Here is a 24,514-nt window from a genome sequence, read left to right on the forward strand (position 1 = left end):
AATGTGGAACGCGGCGCGTTCCTTGTCCTGGGGATTGGGGGAGGGGAAGGGTTCACGCGAGGCTGGGTGCCTTCGCCCCCGCGCGGCCGGAGGCGGCTCCAGAGCGCGCCAGCCTCTTACGAAGGGGCCTCGCGAGGTGAGGGGGGCCTAGGGCTGTCCTCCAGCTGCACCCTCTTTTTGCGTAAAATCCCGTCCTCCGGGAGTCCCATTGGGTTGCGTGGGCTAAAGGACACAGGGGTGCTGAGCGCAGGCCCTGGCCCTGAGACAAAGGATGGATGGATGGATGGATGAATGGATAGATGGATGATGGATGGATGGATGAGTTAGAAAAGCCTTATCACACGCTCATTAACGGCTCTGACAAAGCTTCACCCATAAGTGAAAGGGGGGCCCCCCGTGGCACCAAACTCATCGCCGGATCCGCCACTGCGGGCGCTAGTGCACTCGGAGGCGCGTGCTGGGGGCTGCCTGGCAGCTGCCTGCGGTATGTGGGCCGAAGACGCAAAACTTTTCCAAAAGAAGCACAGTTCTCTCGCCACCACTTACGGTTGTGTTTCCACCGTGTAACTTTAGCTGAAACACACAAGCAGCTGGAGTTTAACCTCTTCTATCCCGCCGGCGCTCAGCCGTCTAGTGAAAGTGCAGACAGCTGTTTAGCCAGCTTGCAAAGATGGTTCCTTAATGTTCACATTTGATTCACTTCTTTTTTTTTTTTTTAGGAAGACTGGCCCTGAGTTAACATTCGTGCCCATCTTCCTCTACTTTATGTGTGTGATGCCTGCCACAACATGGCTTGATAAGCGGTGCATAGCTCGGCACTAGGGATCGTTACCCGGGACCTGGGGTCACTGAAGCCAAGTGGGCGAACTTAACCACTATGCCACAGGGCTGGCCCCTCATTTCCTTTTTATTTCAACTTTTAATATCTGCTCTGGTCACAGCAGATATAAGAGAAACCTCTACAGAGTCGTTTTACTCTGTCACATTTATTAGATTTTTATATTTTCTCATTCTGCTTTTGAAAGAAATTGTTTTTTTAAGACTTCTGTGAAAAGGAAGTCTTCTTATGTGTGGTTAACCTGAACGAAGGAGGAAGGTAGTTTACTATAGATCTTGCTGAAAAGGAATCATGTTTTAAGATTAAAACATGTCACACCAGATATTTGTGCAAATCAAAACACTTTGGTAAGGAACTTGGAGGAGCTGTGCAAATCTGGAGACCGTGAGGATTAGCTGCTTGAGGCTGGCAAGCCAGCCAGCCATTGGCTGGAGCCTGTCGGATTTTTTTTTGAGGGAGGCAGGGGGTAGTGTCAGGTGAAAAGCTGTACATATTTTTATCTGGTTTTGCAGAAAGAAGTTTGTTACTCTGTGTGCACTGAAGAAAGAGGAATTTCTAAGACACACTCTGTATTTGACCAACGAGCCCCTCTCTTTGTTTTGACTACCACTTTTATGCAAAGGACTCTCAAATCATGCTCCAGAAATGAATTTCCAATTGCCTGCTTTCCATCTCCACCTGGGTATCCTGCTGGCATCCTAATCCAACATGTCCGAAACCGAACACGCGCTTGGCTTCCTCAAGCCTGCTCATCCTTCTGACTCTCCTATTTCTGTTATCAACATCATTGACCGCCCGGTCACCTCTGCTTGAAACCTCAAAGTGACCTTTGATTCTTCGTTCTCTAGTGTCTCCTCTCATCTGATCAATTGCGAAGTCCCACAGACACTCCTTTTGCAATATTTATCACAACCACCCCTCCCATCCATTCCCACTGCTACCATACTGGCTCAGTTCTTATTTCCTCACTTTTTATCTTGACTATCAATGTTCTAATTAGCCTTCCCGCTTCCAATGTTCCTCTTGTTCCAACCATCCTCCATTTTGCCTTGCCTCAGGCCAGTCATCCTTAATGAATAATATGCGGGTCAGGATTAGATGCAGCTCCCATCCAGCAGGAAAAAAAAGAAGGAGCAATGCCCTCTCCCTTTAGGAACACTTCCTAAAATTTGCACACACTATTTCCTTTATATTTCATTGAACAGAATTTAGTCACATGACCACTCCTGGCTGCATGAGAAATAGGAAATGTAATCGTTATTTTGCACAGGCATATACACAGTTAAAAATTGGGGTTTCTGTTAATAAAGAAGCAGGAAAGAATATACTGAAGGGCAAGTCCTTCATATCACTTAATATTCAAAAGCTTGCAGTGGCTCCCGTTGAATTAAGAATATACTCTTCAGGGACCGGCTCCGTGGCCAAGTGGTTAAGTTCGCATGCTCCGCTTCAGTGGCCCAGGGTTTCACAGGTTTGGATCCTGGGCATGGACATGGCACCACTCATCAGGCCATGTTGAAGTGGTGTCCCACATGTCCCAACTAGAAGGACCCACAACTAAAAATATATATATATATATGCAACTATATACTGGGGGGATTTGGGGAGAAAAAGCAGGGAAAAAAAAAAAAGATTGGCAACAGTTGTTAGCTCAGGTGCCAATCTTTAAAAAAAAAAAAAGAATATACTCTTCAGTGTGGCATTCAAGACCCGCCGTGATCTGGCCTCAGTTCACTCTCCAGGCCTGTGCCCTCTATGCATGCAACATAAATGGGGCTCTGAGGTCCTTTTGCATTTTCTTGCCCCTCCATCCAGTCCCAGTTCAGATACCACTTCTCTCCCAAAGCCCTTCTTAATCCCGCCTGCTCCAACCCTGCTTTGCTGCCTATAGCTTTTTGTGCTGTTCTCGTGCACCCCAGAGCTGTGTTAATGGTTAATCCTCAGTTGGGAGTGGAGAACTCCCTGCTCTATTGGCACCTTCACTGGACATAAGTGAGCTGCTGAGTGGGAGAGTAGTGTTTGGGGGTGCCTTATGCCATGCCGAATGTATCTGTCATTGAACTAGCAAAACCTCTTGTTAAGGAGGAGCTGGTCTCTTGGGGCTTCTTTCAGGGACTGGCTGCCCTGTGGCTGCTCTGCCTACTTGTGAGGCAGACCAGGAAACAGGTGTTCGCTCTTGGCCTCCCCAAGAGTTGGTAAAGGGTTTCACCTGCTGCCTTCTTTGTCTCTCCTTTCTTTTTTTAAGCCCTCTCCTTTTGCTCTTCCATCACATTTCTTGTGTCTTTTCACAATTTTACATGCCTCCTGCTTCTAGGTATTTAGTACCAAAAAAATTATTGATTCTTGTACTTAGACACCTTCCCTCGCAACGCTTGTAGGTGTTCTCTCAGGGTTCTAGATGTATAAGTACCAAATTATAGAAATACTACAAGTGGTCCAGTCTGGCACCACTTACCATTTCCACCACCATCATCTGATGGTTGAATCTCTCAATAGGTTAGACTATTTTCCAGCAGGTATTTATTCTCTTCTTTCTCCCACTTGGATGGGAGTATACTTATTCACCCCTTTGACTTTGAGCTTGACCACGTGACCAACTTAGCCACTTGGAGTAAGTGGATGTGAAGCAAGCAGAGACATCAAAATGTTTTTGCAGACTTGTACTTGAACTCCTGCATACATGTGATTCAGTGTGCCCCACATAGATGTTGTCCCTTTAGCCTGGCACCAGAACAAAGACAGAGTGTGTCTGAATCCAGCCTGCAGCCTTGAGCAAGCCTAGCTCCCTCACAGCCTAAAGAAGAGCACCCCAGGTAATGCACAGACCTATGAGCGAGAAAAAGAAATGTGGTGTTGACAGAACAGGGTCCTCTGTTTGACCTCGCTCTGTGAGGGGCTCGTGGTGGCTGAGAGCTGCCATCCCACTAGCTCAATTGCATCCCTGTTATATCCCTTAAGGGACGTGCCCCCACTCCTCACCCCCGCCTTGGCCCCAGCTGCCCTTGGCCACCAGTCCTCTGGACTAATGCTCCTGTGCCAGTGACGCTGCAGTTGGCAAGGAGACAGTGTGGGCAGCCCCGTACCTGTCCTCTCCCCCGCCCCGGTCCCCAGAGCCTCCAGCTGACACTCATTTGGCCTTGTGTTGACTTTAAGAAGTGTTTCCCGTTGTTGAGTTTGGGGGTTGTTACTGGTTGAAGTGGGGGCAGGGTTCTGTCTCCTAGGCGTTAACTGTCTGGGACAAGCAGTCTTTGGGTAACAGATTTTGCAGAGCAGGTCAGAGAACTTCCTAGAAACAAGCAGCACCTCTGTCCCAGAAAGAGGTGGGGCTCAGGCTGAGAGGCGGGGCTTGTCCTACTCTTGAATTCACCGCCTTCGGCTTCGGGGAAATGAGTTGGTGGCCTCCGCTCACTGGTGGGTGGCCACACAGGTGGCGTCCTCTCCAGGTGCCTTCTTGTCCTTCACAGCGTCTGCCCCGTTGTGCGAACAAAGTGATGGACTTTGCCAAGGTCAGTGTGCGGTGGGAGGATGTTGTGAGTGTTTGCCAGGCCTGGATGGTAGTCATCTCACACAGTGTGTCGGGAGAAATCAGCGTTACATAATTCCAATGAATTTTGTGCTTTTTTGGGGAAAAATTATTTAGAATAACTAAACATGAATTTTTTGAATGTAGCCCCTGGGCAATGAATGGAATTTTGTGCTCCTTTACAATAAGTAAGGTTAAATTTATAACACTGAGGGAGAGACTCTTTCTGAAAGAAGTTACGCAAAAAGCACTTTAATGCTGCTAACTTTGTTCTCTGTTTTTATGTTCATTTGCTGGAGTGCAAGACATGCTTGACACAGTGAGTTTTTTCTCCGATGTATTTAAGATGATATATTTGCCTGAATTACTCCTGTATCATTGCTGATAATATTGGAAACTAAAATAAAACCTAATTGGAAACCCTTAAAAAAAAAAGGGAAATGTGGTGTTGAAACCCCCCAAGTTTTGGAGTTATGTGTTACGCTGTGTTATCCTCTCTTCAACATCTGTTCCAGTTATCTATAACTGCATAACAAACCACTCCAAAAAGTAGCAGCATAGAATAATAACCATTTTCTTGCACTCATGAGTTTTTAGGCTAGAGATTCAGAGAGGACACAGCATCGGGTCTCATCTCTGCTCCAGGATGAGTGGAGCCTCAGCTGGGGTGGCTTAATGGCTGGAGATGGCTGAGATCGCTTAACTGGGGCCATATGGCTGTGGCCTCGGTTCTGGCTATTCTCTGGGATCTTCGGTTCTTTTACACATTGCATCTACTGAGGCTGGAATGTCCAGCATGACTCTTTCATTCACATGCCTGGCACCTGGAGTAGGGTGGTTGGAAGACCTGGGGCTGGCTGGGCATCTCTCATCAATATGGCTAGCTTGGGCTTCCTCACAGCATGGTGATCTTAGTGTAGTCAGACTTCTTACATAGTGGTTGACTTCTCTTAAAGTGAGTGTTCTAAGAAATCTAGGTAGACGCTGTAAGACTTCTGATCTGGCCTCAGAAGTTCCAGAACATCACTTCTTTCACATTCTGTGAGTCAAGGAGGTCACTAAGGCCGGCCCAAATTCACAGGAGGAGAATTAGACTCCAACTCTAAAAGGGGGAGAGTAGCAAAGAATTTGCAGCTGTCTTTGATCTTCTGTAACATGTTTAAAGTTTCAAAGTGAATGCGTTCTAGAGCGGCGCAGCACACCTAAGAAGCGCCCAAGCTCTAGTGTCTCTCTGAAAGACTTTTAGAAAGTTCCTATGGCATCTTTTAATCATGTTGTTAAAACCATGACTGCATCATCCATCAGGAAGAAGAATTAGTTTCCCTCATCAAAGCAATGCTATGGACTTTTTACTTAATGAACTGATAAGAATGATGTTTTTCCTACCTTGTCAACGTGACTGTTTATCACTCCCCATGTACTTACGTACGGTAGGTGGTTTGTATTATACACACATGCTGGCTTCTGCTTATCTCAGTTCTAACTTCACATCTGATGACAGTTCAGTATTTTCCATATTATTTCACTAGAATTGCTAGTGGCATCATTAGGTCACGTAGTCGGAATTATTTTCTGCCATGAAGAGATTGAAAAAGGAAAATTATATCCTTCATCACAGGCCAGTTTGTTTTCCAGAGTACTTCTTTACCTTTATTGAGAGACACCAGGTAGTTTAACAATTATATTAAAAAGGTTACCCTTCAGTTTAATTCTTTCCACGTCAGCAAAACACAGCTTTGTAGACAATGCAATGTGATTTTTAAAAAAGAATATTTGTCTTTCAAATAGATCAGGTTACTGAGCAAACAGAGCAAGTCAGGTGAAAATCCAAAATCATAAATAAGTTCTTTCTTCCCTGGTGGACAACTCTGTACGGGGTGACATACTGGAATCACAGTGCTGGTGACTGTGACCTGCACCCCTCCCCCTAGGCTCCCCTCAGTGTCACCTCTACCCACCAAAAAGGAAAAAGGGGACCATGAATGCTCCTGGAACCAAAAGGTCAGGCCCAGACTCAGATAAACAATTTGAGTCAATACTAAAAGGGAATTTGGTCAGAGCAGGAGTAAAAGGCAGGATGAAACAGAACTAAGATGTCTGTTTCTATGGTTTTAGAGAAAAGCTAAAACTGTATTAACTGACATTTTCTTCTTAGAGAGGACTAGTGAAGTAAAAGCATCGACAGAGATGAGTTCAAAGATGAGAATATCAAGTTAGTTTGGTGTCTGTGTTTTGTGGGCAAGGGTCCTAAGGGTAGGGATTTAATTCAACGACACAACCAGATGTTTACTGAGTTGCTTAAGAAGAGTAAATCACTCTGCAAAGCCCACAGAGTGAAATACAAAAAAGGGGAGTACGGATTACTTGGAGAGCTGATTAAAATGCATATTCCTGAGCCTGGAGGAGCGCCTAGGAACCTGCATTGCAATGAACCACTCCTCCCCTCCCTCATCTCACCTCCCGCAGATTACTCAATCAAAAAGTATTAATGAGGGCATTCCATTAACAGAGTTTAGAATTAAAGGGAATTCCAAAATAAGGTCTAGGCTAGGCCTTCAAAACCTGTCAATCAAGTCGTCATTACTGAGCACAGTGCTAAGCGGTGGAAGCAGGTGTGCTTGGAGGGGAAGGGGACTGGCGAGCGTAGAGAAGAAGTGGATATCAACTAGAATGAGTTATAGTTGTGCCAAGAATTTCTTATGCCTGGCACTGGAATTCACTGAAATCTGTTTGGGAAACAGCCCTAGACACCTGAAAAGACAACTAACCTTACAAGTAGAACTCAGTGGTCTCCAAACTTGACTCCCATCAGAGTCATCTAGAAAAAGTTTAAAAAGGATAGATTCCAGGGCTCTAACCCTACAAACTTTGGTTTTGTAGCTCTGGGATAGGAATCCAGGTATGTATCTGCATATCTTTTTACTCTTCCAGTTAATAGATTAATGAAATATAATAACCAATGCAATGGAATCTGGATTAAAAGAAAACTAAAACATACTTTTGAGACCCACTAGGGAAATTTCGTGTGGATGGTATGTTGAACTTAATGTTGAGTTTCTTAGGTGTGGCAACAACATTCTAGATGATAGGACAGTGGCCTCATTCTTGGGAGAGGGTGGAGAAGTATTTAGGGGCCAAATGTCATGGTGTCTGCACACCACTCTTGGATGGCTTCGTAAAGGGGCAACGTGTGTAAATGTAAAGAGAGCAATGCCGTGGAGGAGGCAGGGTGTTAACGGCTGGCAAAACTGGGTGAGGACTGTGTGGGTGTTCATTGTTTTGTTCTTAAGACTTTTCTGTAGGCTAAAAATTTTTCAAATTACAAAACAATTTTTTTCAAGAAAGAATGAATGATGGAGATCCTTGACTTTATTGCACAACAGATTTTGTCACCGACTGGTTGCCTGAGGAACTCAAGGGTGGGTTGGGAAGCATTTAATTGTTGTTCCAAATTGGTTTTTTTCCTTTTGTTATGTTCAGGAGATGCAAACACCAACCACCCTGAACCAGACCAAGCCTCATGCCTATGACCTTTGCCTTATGTATAATGCTAAGATCTCTGCAGGAGGAGCTTAGGCCTTATTACCACAACCTGCAGTATGTGGAAGTGTGTTTCCAACTGAGCCTGTGCAAGCGAATACCCACCTCTCCCTTTTAAATATTCATTTCCCATCCAGAATAAATGTCCCTGCTTCCCTTTCTTCAGGGACACCATGACTTTGGAAATGATTCCTCATGGTCTCTTATCTGCTGCAAATATACTTTACTTTGTAGACAACTACTTCTTTTTTTTTCTTTTTGAGGAATATTAGCCCTGAGCTAACATCTGCTGCCAATCCTCCTCTTTTTGCTGAGGAAGACTGACCCTGAACTAACATCCGTGCCCATCTTCCTCTATTTTATATGGGATGCCTACCACAGCATGGCTTGCCAAGTGGTGTGTAGGTCCACACCCTAGATCTGAACCAGCGAACCATGGGCCATGGAAGCAGAACGTGCAAACTTAACCGCTACACCACCAGGCCAGCCCCTTAACATCCTGTTCTAATAAATAACAGGTGCCCTTAGAGGGAGGCAGACAACACTCCTATGGGAGTTTAAAGGAGCAGAAGATTTCTTCCATATAGGGAAAGGACCAAGGAAGACTGCCTGGAGGAAATGGCCTTTGAACTGGGTGAACCCCAGGCCGCCAAAACAAAATATGTGAACTTAACTGCTGCGCCCCTGGGCCAGCCCCAAAATGTGTCTCTTTGCTTTATTTTTTGAAGAAGATTAGCTCTGAGCTAACATTTGTGACCAATCCACCTCTTTTTTTGCTGAGGAAGACTGGCCCTAGCTAACATCCATGCCCATCTTCTTCTACTTTATATGTGGGACACCTGCCACAGCATGGCTTGCCAAACAGTGCCATATCCACACTCGGGGTCCAGACTGGCGAATCCTGGGCTGACAAAGAAGAATGTGCAAACCTAACCACTGTGCCACCAGGCTGACCCCGAGACAACTACTTCTGGTGGAGAGTCTGATATAACTCACCAGGAGGGAACCCACTTTGGTTTTGGTAACAATTTGAGCAACCATAGTAGAAAGGAATAGATTATAGAAGCTTGGAGCCGTGAGAGGTCACGGTGGCTAGAACTGTGGTTCTCCACTCACTTTCCGCTAGGACACACATGACAAACGATGCTCATACACAGTGCCCACAGCCCCAGGTGGGCCGAGGCTTAGATGTAATTCCTGGCTACCCACCTTGTAGCACAACAGATTTTCCTCCTGTTTAGGAAAGAATGCTGGCCTTGCAAGTAAGTGACATTATCATAGGGATAACTGAATTCATTCAAATTTATTTAAAAAATAATAATGTCTGAACTTCTCTACTTTTGTGTGGAAGGGATTTGAAAATTCAATCAATCACTCTAATGTACAAAGAAAATGTAGATTATTTGCTGTCTGTAACAGATCCAGTCTTTGTCATGGGCAGTCCCAGCCCTGGGTTATTGAGGGGAGAAAATGGCTTTAACTTGATGGAGACTGTGCTGGCAGTCTTTCCAGTTTAAATGGCCTCATGTGGATAGCTCAAGTCTTTGGGTAAATACTCAGCCTTTCAGACTTCCTCTCTAACAATAAGTGATTCTACAATGATGTGATATAGAATATTTTAAGAGAGATTATATTTTTTTAAAAAACTGAGAAAGAGCGGTCCTTTGCTAATAAGAAGAATGCAGGGACGTTGTGGTAGATTATGAAAATAGTCCCATTCTTCACTTCTCCCTATGTCCTGACTCTTTGTCATGCTACTTTTCAGGCCCTCCAACTCAGTCTGGGCTCAGCCATTTGATTTTCTTTAGCTGATGGGTATAGCTGGCCTGAGGCAAGCAAAAGTTTGAAATAAGCTCATACATCGGGCTTTTCTCTTATGCCCATGCCAATGCCATTAGAACATGCCTGGGCTAACCTGCTGGAGGATGAGAGACACGTGGAGTACAGCTGAGTCCCCAGTTATCATCGTGGAGTTCATCCTGCGTAACTACCAGCCAGTCAACCCCAGATGTGGGAGCAAGCCCAGCCAAGAGCAGCAGAGCAGTCTAGTTGGCCCCTCCTGAAACGTAAGCAACAAACACTTACTGTTGTGCGCCACAGAGGTTTTGTGGTTCACTGTTCCTCTGTTCGTCCAAGTCCTCTAAGAAGCAGATGCCAAGATGGGATATAACATACAAGGATTTTATACAGGAAATACCTATGAGAGAGAAAATAGGGAGGGAGCTTCAAGCCAGGAGAGCTGTCAGAAGGTGATGCAAGTCCAACCCCAAGTGAAGGAGAGCAGGAAGGAAGGTTGGATAGAAATGTCCTAGACTGTTTGCAGTCTAAGGAAGGTTCAACAAGGCTACCAGGGAACCTCAAGCCAAAGTCAGCTGTCAGAGGAGTCTCGATCCTTCCAGGAGCAGGTTTCCCGTAGTATCTCCACTGCACTCAGCCATTGCCTGGGAGCAACCTGTGGGAAGTACGGCCTTGGCACAAACTTGGCAGTGGATTTCAGAGCACACTAATTGGCCAATTAGACTAATAAGCCTGTAAGCTTTTTTTCTGATGGCTGCCACGATTACACAGCGTTATTGTGGTAAGACTGAACTCCTAGAGGCATAGACTCTCTACTTACTGTGGAACAGCAGATCTTATATGGGCGGTACTGCTTCTGAGGAGGCATTCTGGAAATGTCTGGGGGCGTTTCTTGGCTGTCGTCATGATTGAGGGCGTGCTACTGGCATTTAGTGGGCATGGGCCAAAGATGCCAGACATCCTGCAACGCACTGGACCATCCTGCACAACAAACCATCTCGTGTCCTTCACGAAGTTTCAGTATCCTATCTGAGATCCACAAGGGGAATAATCTGTTCAAAATGATCTCAGCCGAGAACCTAATTCTATCTTACACAGAAACATCAAATATTTTTTTGCCCAATGTGAACATGCGCTGAATTTCTAAGACTACAATTGTGGACACTGAAAAAAGATTGCTTTGTTTCAAACTTTACTAAGTGTTGGTTTCCCATATTAGGAAATCATGCTACGAGCAACACTACTTGTGGTGTGTGAATCACCAATACGATGCTCCTGAGACAATCTACATTTGCGGCTGTGGCCACCGTGTGCTGTGCACAAATGTTTGATTATTTCATTATATCCCCTGGGATCATTCCCAGGTATTTGCTCATGGTGAGACATATGTCATTTTATTATACTGATTTTCCCGAAATTAAGTGGTAGTTAGGCTATATTACTTATGAATTTCATTTTGGGATGAAAGAAGGTGCTAGGTCTGACATTGTTAAGAACCACTCCTGTTGAATGAGGATCAAAAAGCTACAGAAGGATTGTAAGAGAGAAGGGAAATGTACATCCATATTCGTAGCAGCATTATTCATGATAGCCAAAAGGGTGGAAGTAACCCAAGTGTCCATTGATGAAAGAATGGGTAAGCAAAATGTGGTATATATATACAACCGAATATTAAAAAGCCTTAAAAAGGAAGAAAATTCTAATACATGCTCCAACGGGGATGAAGCTTGAAGACATTATGCTAAGTGAAATAAGCCAGTCACAAAAGGACAGGTAGTGTATGATGGCACTTGGAGGAGGTACCTAGAGTAGGCAAATTTGTCCAGACAGAATCTAGAAGGGTGGTTGCTAGGGGCTGGGAGGAGGGGGATGTGGAGTTGTTGTTTAATGGGTATAGATTTTCGGTTTTGCAAGATGAAGAGTTCTGGAGATTGGTTGCACAACAATGTGGATATACTTAACACTACTGAGCTGTGCACTTACAAGTGGTTAAAATGGTTAATTTTGTATTATGTATATTTTACCACAATAAAAGAAAGAGAGAGAGAAAGGGAATGTAATTCTAGCCCAGGTCAGACTCTGAGTAAAATATAAATGCATACTACTAAGTAATAGTGTCCATTGATGTTATATTGATATTTAAATACATAGGTTCACATGAATGTATGTACATATATATTTGATATTATATTAAAATTGATAAGAAATTATATGACCCATGGAGAAACTGGTAACTCAGGCAATCCTTTATACCAGAACAAGATTTTTTTTTAGAGAAGAATTTAAAGAAGTTGGAGTTTAATTGGAAAGTCTGGGTGACCTCATGACCTTTGTTCTGGTTAACCACCTATTGTGGCCCCCCTCCAGGACGCCCTTCTCTACTCTGTGATGTTGGGGCTGAGCCGCATTCCCCTCATTCCCTTGCCAGCTGGCTTCCCGTGGTCCTGGGAGGCACTGGTGGGAAAAGGGAGGGCAGAAGAAAGGAGGGAGGGCTTCTTTCCTGCTCCTACCTCCTGCCGGGAGACGGCTGGCAGCAACAGACAGCTCTAGCTACAGCTACCACCTTCTGTCTGCAGTCTCAGCATCAGCCTTGCACAGCCCCTCGGAGGTGCCAGCATCAGCCGGGCCACACCTTCCCCAGCAGTCAGCCCTCACCCAGCTGTGCCTCTCATGGAGGACTGAGCACTCGCATGTGGAGAGAGGTCTGGGCATCAGCCTCCTGGTTTCTAGTGATACCACCTCTTCCCTTTTGCTTCCCAGCCCAGTGGTAGCTGCTGGGTTATTAATCTCTCAGTTATTAACCTCTGGGTTACCTCAGCATTCCTTTTTGATTTTCCCCCCAGCTATCTAACCACCTTGGTAATCAATTGCCTGTATTATATCTCTTCCGGTGGAAGTTCCTGGTGTGATTTCTTTTTTCCTGGCTGGATCCTGACTAATGGAATCTTTTAAAGATATACCATGTCTGTCTGTCAATAAAGTGGTCTGGTGGCGATGCTGCCTCTACCTGCGTTCCTAGGGAACAATCCCTGTGGCAGCTTGATTTTGGTCTCTAAAACTATTTTCTACTGAAAGGAAGCAAGGCTCCTGGGAGAGTAGCTGACTCTATGACGCTCTGTTTGCGGCACAGAAAGCAAAATAGGTTAGAAAGTCTCATTGTGAAAAAGCAAAAATGCTTGCAATGATCTCTGGGACTCCCGTTGGCCAGATTGTGACAACTCAAGCATTGAAAAGAAAAGCAAAATATTTCATGAAAAACTTGATAAGCATAATGATACTTAAGAGGTGTAACTAAAATATAGCACATTCATGGAAAAGCAATCATGAGTTTTTTGATAGTGCTTGCAGAAAACGTTCTTTATGCTAATGCAAACACAACACCCCACAGTCAGGTTTAGTTAGCACCTGATACCATCAGTCAAAACCAGGCAGCAACAATTCAGCTTCACCCAACAAATACTAGAAAGAGAAATCCTAGAAAGAAAACTGTGATCCTGTATTCTAGCCCCAAATAGTAATTCATGTCTTCACTAATTCAACCAATCATTTCAATAACTATTTATTGGGTGTCTATTATGTGCATTATACTGGGCACCTGGGCTACAACAGTGAGGAAAATAAAACACAAAAATATCTGTCCTCGTGAAGCTTACATTTTAGCTAAGAGAGTCAGTATACAATAAGCCTAATAAAGAAGTAGACTGCGTAATAGGTTAGAGGGTGGAAAATGCTATGGAAAAAAGAAAAAGGAGAACAGAGTGAAAACGCTCAGGAGACCCAGAGGTGGGCCAGTATTAAATCAATAGGCCTCATTGCGAAAGTGAGATTTGAACAAAAACTTGGAGGAGATGAGGTTACCCAGGTGGGTATCTTGGCAAAGAATATTCCAGGCACAGAGAACAGCCACAGCAGAAGCCCTAAGTTGGAAATGTACCTGGTGTGTTCAGGGAAAGTGAGGAGGCCATTGTGGTTGGAGGGAAGCAAATCAAGGGGAGAGTAATGGGAGCTGTGGTCAGAGAGGTGTCGAGAGAACCACATTGTGCCGGGCCTCGTAGGTCATTATGAAGACGTTGGCCTTTATTGTGAGTGACGTGGAGGGCTGTTGAAGGGTTTGGGTTCTGATTTGACTTGTTTGAAGGGATCTGCTGGGTAAAGAATAAGACTGTACCAGGGATTCTAGAAGAGGAGCTGCAAGACCTGTTGGGAGGCCTTCGTAATTACTCAAGTGAGAGGAGGTGAGCACTCAGGTCAGGGTGGTGGCACAGGAGGTGGTGCAAAATGGTTCAATTCTGAAAATTTGTCAAAACTTGACAAAAAGGAAATACTAAACAGCTAACACACGTGTCACACAGCTGTTATGAGAATGGGGGTTGGGATCAAAACTTACATCTACTTCAGGATCCAGCAAATATATCTTCAATGAAGAGGAATAAAAGAGGATGTCACCTTTTTATTGAAATATGGGAATGGGATGGAGTAAAAGCCAGGGTATAGGTTAGGTTAGAGAATAACAACTGGTGAGTGTCAACAAAGGAGGAAACGGTAAGAGGGTAAGCATAAACGAAGGAAAAAGGGGTCTGAACTAACAGTATTCCGGGGCCAGTTAGCGTAAGGGAAAATAGCCTTAATAGTCTCACCTCCTGTAGTGATGGCATGGATGTTCAAGGTGACAATGCATCCATGTCAACAGGGTATTGAATAGGTTTCTTATGGCATATTTAAGATGGCCAGAAAATAGGCAAGACATTTTAGGGGAAAAAATTCATCCAAAATGATTGAACTTTCTTTCTAAGCTTTAGGGCTTTACAAGGTATAAACTTGATTCCTCCAATTACATCTCACATCACATCTCCTCCCCAGACGAGAGGCAAATGAGGCATGGCAGTGCTGGGGTTGGGTTTTGGGTTTCGCACATCAGTGGATTCAGTCAAGTCTGGGGTTCAAGGCTTAGTCAAGTCCTTGCTTCAACTGCAGTGCTCTGTGCTCTGTGAGCCTTCCAGACGCTTGCGTGGCTGCCTGGCCCAGGCATATGGAGGCCTGCCCAGTGGTGGGGGGCTTTGTGCGGGGATGGAGAGAGTCTTCATATTTTGTTCCTTGCATATAAAGCATTATCGTTAACAATATCAGGCTTATCTGATGATGGGATGTGATTCCAAGTGGAGTGTTATGTTGACTAGGCCTTATAGTTCCTTACTGAGCAAAATGCTGATGGCGTTTTTAGCCCATAACTTTGTGTGTTCCATTGTTGGTATTTTGGTTCTTAGCATCTCTGAGGAATCTCTACTGAACCATTTCTTAACTTTTGCAACTATTATCCAGTTGTTACCAATCATAATTTAAGGAGATTTGAATAAAGGCCTGTCTCACCTACTTTTGTTATTTAGTTATCTTACCACATTCGTTATTTCATGTTGATGTGGAGTCCCCTAAAACAACAAATCCTTAACAATTTTTCCAACATGACTCACATATCAAAGCTATTAATAATATTGACTAGCTTCCATGGGGCCTCACAATATACAAGACACCAAGTTTTATATTACTGAATTCTCCCAACAATCCTATGGAATAGACACCTTTATGATCATCATTTTACTGGTAAGAAAACTGAGTGTTGGAGAGATTAAGTAACTTGTTCAAATCACACAGCTGGTAGATGGTGGAACCAGGATTCAAATCTAGCCCATCTGACTCCGGATCTAAACTCTTAACCACTCCTACCTATGTGCAGAATTTGCCTGGGAGCTTATGAACACCAGCAAGTACAGCCTGTGGGCCAGATCCAGCCCTGTACCAGTGGGGACTGCTAGAGCCAGCCAGTGCTGCATCTCCCCTACTCCTGTTCCCCACTCTACTCCCAGAGCCTGCCTCCTTGGCCAGTGGCCACAACTTGCTGCTGCCCAGGGCCTACTGGTCACCACCAACATGTTAGGGACTCTACAATTGGTAATTGCTGGGCAACAAGCAGTCAAATCTCAGTCTGAGAGCTGATGGCTGGGCAAGTCACCTTGCTTCCAATGAGGTACTCCAGGTAACAAGGCCAGGCTCTCTGAGAGGCAGGAATCTGGGTGTTATTGGAGCGGAGTAAGACTGACAGTGCATCAACCCCGTGCCCTTCCCCACTGCCAGGTCCCTCCCCCTTGGGCCAGCAGGTCTTCCTTCTAAAATGCCTGTGTTGAGTTGGCAAATGGGCACAAAGCTGCTCACCACCCAAGAGGACCCACTCCACGCAAACTGGGAGGGCTGAGGCAGAAATTTTCTCTCTGGTTATATAAGTACCTATATAATACCCTCAATTCTACCTCTTGGTTCCAAAGCTTAAAATATTTGTTATGTGCACTTTTACAAAAACTTTGCCTACCCCTGCTCTGCACCATTCTAAGGAAGTTCTGGCATTTCCACTAATTTAGTGTAGACCATATTTTGGTCCAGGTTTCGGTCAACCAATCAAACAAATGAATTGCTAGTTACTCCTGGCCCCTCAAGCAAACATTGAATCTGGAATCTCTGTATATTGAGCCTACATCAATAAATTCAACCTGACCCAATTTTATACTCCTTCCACTCTGATCCCACATCCTTAAGATCCATTCCCGCACATATCCCCCAAGTTTCTGTCTATATAAAGGGGCAAAATCATACAATTCTCTTGGTGTGATATCACACCTCCTCATGGATCATAATTTGTACCTCATCTTATGGGACTTTTGGGAACTTGAGTCTAGTTATGGGTCTAGAAGGAGAGGTGGTGGGGGTAGTTCCTTTGGAGGATCATTACGGGATCATTACCAGGAGGATCAACATCCTCAGATGGTAGAAGTGCTGCTCCTACTGGCAAAGAAGGCTCAACAGAATTTGGGGCTTAAGGTCCCCAGCTTCATTAGAATTTGCTCATATATCCCCATCCCAGTTCTCAGGGTTCATTCCATTCCAATCAATGCCCTTGCTTTAACAAAAGAGGTATTACATGGTTGGGAATTCCCTTTGTGTTGTAACTCAGCCACCCTGGGATTAGACCTTGGATTTAGTTTCCCTGTGGCTACAGGAGACTAGGACCTCTTTCAGGCCAGTCATTGGCACTTCCACGTCCTTAACGTAGACCTTGAGGTGGGAATTTGAAGTCTTAAGCTCATCATTTTCTTTCCCTGTGTTCCCCAACACAGTTAGAAGCATTACACTCTTTATTTCGTTAAAATGATCTATGGCATCAAATACTGCATCACCCAGAGCCTTGGTGTTCCATAGACACTTGATTACAGGTATCTAAAGGTAATAATTTTACAAACTGTCTTACTACTGCAAGCCATGGAGTATCAGTGCTCAGGACGACTGAGTGTCATTCTGACAAGGCTGACCCAAGAAGGCCTTCTCCCTGTTTATCTTCCTTCCCTCAGAACACCTTGAGTTTCTGCCCTAGACTTTGACAAAGTAGTTGAGTCTAAATTCTACTAAATATTGGGTTCTGGGAACATCATTCTCTCTGGAAACAATTTTTTTTTTTTGGTGAGGAAGATTTGCCCTGAGCTGACATCTGTTGCCAATCTCCCTCTTTTCTTGCTTGAGGAACATTAGCCCTAAGCTAACGTTTGTGCCAATCTTCCTCTCTCTCTCTTTTTTTTTTTTAATTTTTTTCCCCTGCTTTTTTCTCCCCAAATCCCCCCAGTACATAGTTGTATATTCTAGTTGTGGGTCCTTCTAGTTGTGGCATGTGGGACGCTGCCTCAACATGGCCTGACGAGCGGTGCAATATCTGTGCCCAGGATCTGAACCGGTGAAACTCTGGGCCGCCAAAATGGAGCATGAGAACTTAACCACTGGGCCGTGGGGCCAGCCACATCTTTCTCTCTTTTTTTCTATGTGGGATATCCCCACAGCATGGCTGATGAGCAGAGTAGGTCCGTGCCCAGGATCAGAACTTGCAAACTTGCGCTGCCAAAGCAGAGCACGGGGAACTTTAACCACTCGGCCATGGGACTGATCCCTGGGAACATTGTTAAAAGCCAAAGTGTTATAGGTGGTGCTGAAATAATCTCCTGTGTCTTATTAACTTCTGAGGTCCATTCTTGGAGAGACATCTGATCCTGGAGGAACTGAAGAACCCAGCTTTATCCAGGCATCAAGGAATTGATGGGAGTTAGAATAAGCAGTGAATTTTCAAGCTGGGGGTACAACTTGACTTTGGAGCATATGGCAAATTGCATTTTATAAAAATGGCCCCACAGTGAACTAAACCAGACACAAAAGGACAACTATTGTATGATTCCACTTATATGAGGTACCCAGAATAGTTAAATTTATACAGACAGCAAGTAGAATAGAGGTACCAGGGGCTAGGACGGGGAGGGAATGGAGAGTTATTGATTAATGGGGGCGGAGTTTCCGTTTGGGGAAGAAGACAAAGTTCTGAATACGGATGGTAGCTATGGTTCCGTAATAATGTGAATGAACTTAACCACTAAATTGTATACTTGAAAGTCGTTAAAACAGTAACTTTTTGTTATGTATATTTTTACCACAATTTTTGAAAAAAGGAAAGAAAGAAAATGGCGCCATAACACTATTTCCAGTCCCACGTGCTCTTTTAGAACCTGGCCACTCTCCCATGAAGAGGGGGAGTCTGTGTCCGCACATCTTAAACTTTTTGTGTTCTGCTTTGTGACTGCTCTTTCAGCCTCCTTGCTCAACAGAGGACAGCAGAAGTGTTGCTGGGCGACTTCTGAGACTTGGTCGTAGAAGAGGATACCACCTCTGCCTGGTTCTCTGTTCATTTTGACACGCACCCTTGGAGCCCTGAGCTATGCTGAAGGCCCCTTGCAAGAGAGACCATGTGAGGAGGTCGCACAGAGACAGAGAGAAGCCCAAGGAGCCCCAGCTGTGTGAGTCTTTCCGGGGCAGATATCAGACAGGTGAGTGAGGAAGACTGCAATACTCTGGCCCCAGCTACTGTCTGAGAGACGAGGGCTTGAGAGAACCCAAGTGAGAACTGCCTGCTGAGCCCTGTCAACTCTAGAACTGTGAGAGAGAATACTAATTGACTGTTGCTGTTCGACACTAAATTTGGAGTGGTTTATTGTGCAGCAACACAAAACTGGAACACAGTTGACTTAATGTATTCATCTGACCCATTCCAGAGCCTCCTGGGGGTAAAATGTACACTGCCCGGTGGCAGTCCTGAGAGGATCTCAGTCCCAGAGGGTGGGAGCAAGACCGTCTAGGAAGCTTGCCTCTTCCTCTTTCCTGAGAGAGATTGCCACATCCCTAGTTGACAGCAGACTTGACGGAGAAACTCAACACACTGGGAGAACAAATAGCTGGATACGGTTATGGGGGACATTTGTTCCCCACCCCTCACGTTTCCTGTGCAAGCATCTACCTAGAGCCACACTCCTGGCCTTTCTCCATCCTCTCTCTCAATCTTCCTCTCAGAGGTGGCATCTGGTAGGTGGCTCTGAGAGAAAGATCTGGGCATACGGCGCAGCCTCTTCCTTTCTTGGGATAGGCCTGTTTTCTGGTCGGCACCTCTGCTGTGCAGGACAAAGCTTTCACCCAACTGGGTCCCGGACTGGGGAGTGTGTCTAATTCAGAGAGTAAGTCTTCGTAAACCCACTTGGCCACAGAACTTAGCCGTGTTATCTTGATGGCTTTATAGATAATGAGTGATATTTTAATTTCCATCTGCAGACTCTTGTGTCTGCATCTCAAATAGTTCAAAACTCAGGAGGGAGGGAAAAAGGATATTATTTCTTTGACTTCTTAAAACCCCAATAATTCCTATCTATGTGTCAAAATTTTCCCCATCCTTTAATGCCCAGACCAAGGGCCCTCCCTAGGACCCCTCCCCATGAAAGCAGAGCTGATGTGTCCTTGTTCCACCCTCTCACTGTCCTGCCTTGTCTCCTTTACAGGCGCTTGTCAAATTTGGCTTTAGAGTTAGCTGTGGACTTATTATATTTCACTGCCACATAGCATAGCTTGTTCTCAACTTCAATGGTTGGGCTTTAAAACAACCGAAACTTCCCTTTTATATTCTGACACTTCCAAACTGAGAGTTATATGCCAATTTCAGACCCTCATGCATCAGCTGACAGAAATGAACATTTCCAGCTATCACACGGCAGAGCTGCTTGCCAGCCAACTGCTCTCTTCTGCAGTTGCATCATTTTTTGTCACTGTGGAAGTTTCGGGACAATTTTTAAAATTTTATTACATCTCAGTGGTTATTTTAGAAAACAAATATAAAGTGGAAAAATGAAAATGCTCACCCTGGTGATAAAAAATGAAGAGCTCAGACTTGATTCAGTTAAGGCAAAGATAGAAATCATTAGGCATTCTGCATGCTAGGAATAGGTAACCTCAGTTTGGATATTTGTTTTATTTATAGTAGCTGACTTTTGTGTTTAACTGTGAAGGAAAAGAGCAAAGTGGAAAAAAAAAAGTATAACATGTTGTATTATTCAGGGTTCTCCAGAGAAACAGAACCAATAGGATGTGTGTATAAATATAGAGAGATTTATTTTAAGGAATTGGCTCATGAGATTATGGAGACTGGCAAGTCCAAACCATGCAGTTCAAGTCTGAAGGCCATCTGCTAATGGAATGCCCTCTTGCCCAGTGAAGCTTCATCATTTATTCTGTTCAGGCCTTCAATGGTTGGATGAGACGCATCCACAGCTGGGGGAAATCTGCTTTACTTAAGGTCCACAGATTTCAGTGTTAATCTCATCCAACAATACCCTCACAGAAACATCCAGAATAATACCTGAGCACATATCTGGGCACCATGGCCCAGCCAAGTTGACACATATAATTAACCATTGCACACAGTGGGAATCTATCTTCAAAATTATGTGCAAAAGACAAGGGATATTATGCTTCTTAATCCCTGAGAATATTTAAATATTATTTTTGTATATTATTTTGAAATCCCTGGAAATATACAAATTTTGTATATTTTGGCATAGTTATAAGGAGCAGAAAATTAAGGGACTGCTTATAAACTCCTTGAAGGAAGGTGTTGTATAAAACGGGGATCATGTGGGTGTAGATCTAGGTGGAAAGCCATTTGCAATGTTTAGCAAAAGGATATTAAATCAAAGCAATTGTCAATGAATTTTATCAAACAGCCAAAATTTTTACAATGAACATTGGGTTAACTGGAACCTCAAGTACCCACATTTTTTTTCTAAACTCTGAAATGATGAGGAAGAAGCAAGTCACCTGATGATAAACTCAAATTAGGAATATAACTAATATGAAGGAATCGCAGAGCCATCTCCAGCACTGGCATATATCACCACCTCAGCTCGTGCTTCAGAACTGTAGTGATCAACCTTTGCATCATGAAAGACCTGGTTAAGAAAATGGCCAGAAGTTCTGGAGATGGATGGTGGTGATGGTTGTAGAACAGCTTAAAATAGCTAAAGTAATAAATTTTATGTTATGTATATTTTACCACAGTAAAAAAAAAAAAAAACCAGTATGCTGATCACTGACTTTCTTGGTTTGGTATGTATTATTCCTGGTGGTTGGTTAGGACTCTGTGGTTGTAAACTACAGAACCAATAATAGCTAGCTTGAGCAGAAAAGGAGAATTTTAAGGATGCCAGGGTATATCTCAGAACCCAAAGGCAGGAGTGCTAAGAGGTCTCAGGGAGGACTAGAATCAGGACCTGGAAGGCCAGTGGGACTCTTCCTTGTCTCTGCTTTTCACCGTGATTCTGCTTCACCCTCATCCTTTCTACAGCCTGGTGTCTCTGTCTCTCTGGCCCACAAAGTGAAATATGCTCATTGCCTTTCTCTCTCTATGGCTCCCAAGTTTACTTGGCATGTTAGAATCCCACGTTGAGATTAACTTGCAGTCTCTCACTCCCAATTCCATATTCCTAAGAAAGGGAAGCTGATTGGCCCATCCTTGGTCAGGTGACCTCCCCTGGTCCAATCAGCAGTGGGCAAGGGGTGGTACAAACATGGTTGATTCCTAGAGAGGCGTAGGTGAGCATATACCTTAGACAGTGTCTTAGTATTTGGGAATACCCATCACACTAAGCCAGATGTTCTTCCCTCAAGCTCTTGTCACACAGTCACATTCAGTTTAGTGAACATAAAAGAATATACAATGATGTGAATTATATGGTTAGTAGGTGAGTCAGTGTCACTTCCTCCTCCTATACAGCCAGATTCTCCATCTTGGGAGAGCCTGTTACCTCACTGTAATGGCTGAAGAAGTGGGTAGCCTTCTTGGAGTGTTTTGTTTCCAGCCTAGTCCTCCGTGGAGCTCTAGCCCTGAGGGGAGCACAGTAGACTGTAAGTCCGTAGTCCACAGCCCTGACTGCTTGCCTCGCTTTCTCTGAATTCCCAGATCCCACGTGGCACTGGCAGCCTCCCTTATCCTGTGATAAGCGGAGTCCTTTCTATTTTGCCTGTACCCTGTATGTCTCCCTCTTTGTAAATTCTTGGCCAAGGAGAGAGTCTCTTCGCCTCCTCAGAGGACTTTGTTCTCTGAGCCTCCATGGGTCCCTTCCCTGTGGCCCTTCCTGCAATGGCTCTGAGTTGCCAGGGAGTTGCAGGGTGGCATTTATGCATGGTCTAGTCTAAAAGGTATAAATTTGCTTTGCAACATTCAAGTGCAAGAAACATTGTATTTCTTCTTTAAAAAAATCAAATTAATCCATTCAACTGTGAGCTCCCACCTGCCAGCGGATGGGAAGTCCTGTGTGGCCATTACTGGAGCTGGCCCTCATCTCCATGGGACCCATTGGAGATCCTGGAGTTTACATGACGCCAAGAGCTGTGAGAAACCAGATCCCTGGCCCAGGGGGATGGCCAGCAGTGCAGTTGTTCCCTTTGCTGCAGGATAGGCTGCTGAGCTGGTCCCACCACCTGCTGCCCTGAGTGGGTTCAGAGAAACCCTTCATGACTTATGGGGCTCACAAAGAACCTCCCTGAGGTCTTGAGGCCCCCAGAGATCTACAGGGGGTGCATGCTGGCCTCACTACTGTGTTCCAGGATCCTCTATCTCCAGAGTCCTTTTTTTTTCCTCTTGGCAGATCATATCTGCCCTTTAATCTTTAGCCTCATCTCACCCCTCTGCAACCTGAGCCTGAACTTTAGAAAATAAAGGCCTATTTATTATCCCACAAAGCAAGAAAAGTTCCTACTTCTAGGACATAGGCATGGGAGTAGGGGGCAGGTGGAAAAGTGGATACCACACATTCCTCGATGAGCCTAAAAAACTGGCACCATTGATTTCTTCATCAGGAGAAGCTGCCAAAGCCACCCATTTGCACAGCCCCTCACAGTTTTCCCACCCCAGAAAGGAGAGGAAGGTGTCCAACCAGATCCCAGACCACAGACTTGGAATGGGAAGACCCCCTCCAGAGAACTTCACCCCCAGAGGCCGCCTGACAGCAGCAGTGTCAGGGTGAGCACCCCTCACTCTGCAGCTTCCTGTGGGAAGTGGTGAGCACAGAAGTTTTTTTGACAGAGTAAAAACATCCTAAGAATGCAATGCATTCCTTATGATGATTATCTGTAAGGGTAAAGTATTAAATCATAGTTAGTAATTATTTGTTTTAACACATAATAAATGAGAGATGTTACATCGTGGGTACAGCCTTCCCCAGGAAACAAAAGACTTGGGTCTTCAGAATTTCTATTACAACTCCTCTAAATTGTAAGCCCACAGAAGTTAGTGTCCCCATTCTGAATTGTCTCTGCCCTTCCACATTCAGACACTACAGGCCTCCGTAATGATTCAGCAAATTGACTTCTTTCTGCTCCCAGTTCTTCATTTAAGCGCCCAAGTGAAAGTGAAAGATAAACCCTTGCCCAGCGTTTCCCTGTGGACCTGTACTGAGGAAGCGCTTGTGATATTTGCATCAGAAATGAGGCCAGGTGACCCAACTGCCGGGAGAGTTTTGTGAACACATGGGTTGGGAGGGTCTCTAATTCTTCCAGGGAGTGAGAGCTCCTGAAATGAGCTCACTGGAGATGGGTGCATCCAGAATTGAGGCCAGCGTCCATCTATCCAACGGAGAAGTTTCCTCAAAGAGGGAGACCCATTGTTTCTCCGTCATTAGATATCCATCACCATTGGAACTCTCACTCTCCAAATGTTTGCTATAAAGACTTGGCAACACTTTTACTCAAAATTCACTATGTGAATCAAAAATCATTCCATCGTAGAATTGTTGTTGCTCCAACAACAGCATTGAGGTTGTTGAAATCCGGGGTGGAAGGTATGCCCTAGACACATCTCATTCTCCTGGTAGAAGCACGCCTCCTGTCTACGTTGTTCATATAGATTGTGATGATGTAAGAAAGCTGAAAAGCCTATGAATTAAGTATTTGAGCCTATGAGGCTTAAAAAACCCCATAACTTAGAAGAAGAGAAGTTGAGAAATGATAAAGTATATTATGAGAAGTGAAAACATAAGGCATAACCCATGTGCATATTCTTTCTACTGTGTATGTAGATTTATTTCTGTGCATTCTATGTATTCATTTTGGATCTTTAACAAATAACTCATTATTTATTTATATTACATTGTTGTGATGGAGAAGGAAAATGTAATTCATATCCAATAATCTGAACCAGTATCATTATGTTTTGCATACAAAGGTACCCACTAATAAATTCATTAAATGTTAAATAATTAGGTAATTATTCACTGCTTTATATCAGTGGTTCTTACACCTTAGCAAGCATCAGAATCCCCTGGAGGTCTTGCTAAAACTCAGATTGCTGGACCCCATTCCAGAATTTCTGACTTAGTAGGTTTAGGATGAGGTCTGGAAATTTGTATTTTTAAGTTCCC

The 24,514-nt window shown here is 44.4% G+C and overlaps 1 long non-coding RNA gene across 1 annotated transcript; it reads left to right on the forward strand.

The window, feature by feature from the left end:
* The first annotated feature begins 4,126 nt into the window (after positions 1-4,126).
* LOC138917853 (uncharacterized) lies at positions 4,127-24,349 on the forward strand. The gene is made up of 2 exons (XR_011426424.1): positions 4,127-4,344; positions 18,370-24,349. It is a non-coding gene; the product is annotated as an uncharacterized lncRNA (long non-coding RNA).
* The last annotated feature ends 165 nt before the right edge of the window (positions 24,350-24,514 follow it).

The sequence above is a fragment of the Equus caballus genome, chromosome 15 (assembly GCF_041296265.1).
Source record: "Equus caballus isolate H_3958 breed thoroughbred chromosome 15, TB-T2T, whole genome shotgun sequence".
Classification (NCBI taxonomy): Eukaryota; Metazoa; Chordata; class Mammalia; order Perissodactyla; family Equidae; genus Equus; species Equus caballus.